Source organism: Pelophylax lessonae (assembly GCF_965119305.1).
Source record: "Pelophylax lessonae genome assembly, chromosome: 11".
NCBI lineage: Eukaryota > Metazoa > Chordata > Amphibia > Anura > Ranidae > Pelophylax > Pelophylax lessonae.
In genome coordinates, this window is record NC_138778.1 from 157,981,479 (window position 1) to 157,982,712 (window position 1,234).

Below are 1,234 nucleotides of genomic sequence, written 5' to 3' on the forward strand. Positions count from 1 at the left end.
TCCTGATAAACCCCTCGTCCTTTCCCCTCCACGTTGGCCATTTTATAAACAGTCATAAGCATACATCCGTGCAGCAGAGAACTGGAAGGTTTCTCAAGCAGGCTTTGAAGTAACGGACTGCATCTTCCATTATGATGTATTTATGAACTCTTCACTGGCACCCCTCTACTGTGCCTACCATTATAAATTTGTTCTTCTTGTCTCGGCCTTTGAGGTTGTCCACATTGATGTCATTCTGCTATGTTCTACTTTATACAACACCTTTGGATGAGCAGCAGCCCCTGTCTAGGAACATCCAACTGTCTTTGCACACCTTGCCTGGGTGTTGGCATTGGTAGTATCCCAAGGGATGCAGGGCCATGGGTTGCCCAGATGTGGTCAATACCAGTGTTTTTCGTTTTTTTTTTTTTTTTTTTTTCTTAACTACTGTACCCTCAAAATCATGTTTTCAGTGTTTCGTTACTCCTGCACAGGTGCTTCAACTGTATAGCTGGCTGAGCTGGTGAATTCCAGAGCCGTGCTCACTGTGGGAAATTCTCCAAACATGACCAGTGGGGGGTACTGCAGAATTAGAGCCGAGAACCACTGTTGTTTTGCAATAGAGTACAAAACAATTTTGGTCTAATGAATTTAGCATTTTCTGCCAATAGTTTTAATACTCGCACTTCAGCTATAAAGAAGTGTAATATACAATGACCCGGAGTCATAAAGTTCCACTCAAGATCTTGTACATCTGATTATTTTTTTGTTACTGATCAAGACTGTAAGGTGATGACATGCATCAAGTTTTGTTCAGCTCTTTAGTAACTCATTAAAGGCTGTTTGTAACCAAGTTTGTGTGGTGTGGCGTTTCTTTTTTCCTTCTGCTTGCAGCATTAAATATTGAAGATTTTCATCTGAAGAGCATTGTTCATGGGTTTGGTTTTTGTTTTTTCCCTTCTAGTGGTATGTTGAGGTTGAAGGCTCCTTGAACCAGGGAAATGGGGCTTAGTAAAATAAGAAAAAGGCATGGGATAATTGATAGTATTCCTGTCAGGAGAGGAAAATGTAGACTGCCTTTTCTGCTGGGCTCTTTCTGAAAATTTTAGTTGCCTGGCTGTGTCAATCTTAACCCATTTGCGCCAGCTTCCGCTGGCCCTGTAAGTGGTTTGGCATTCTGGGAGGTGAGGCTTGTGACCATGTGACAGCCGTGATTTGCTGTCACAACGGTCATATGATCTGAAAACTCCTAAGA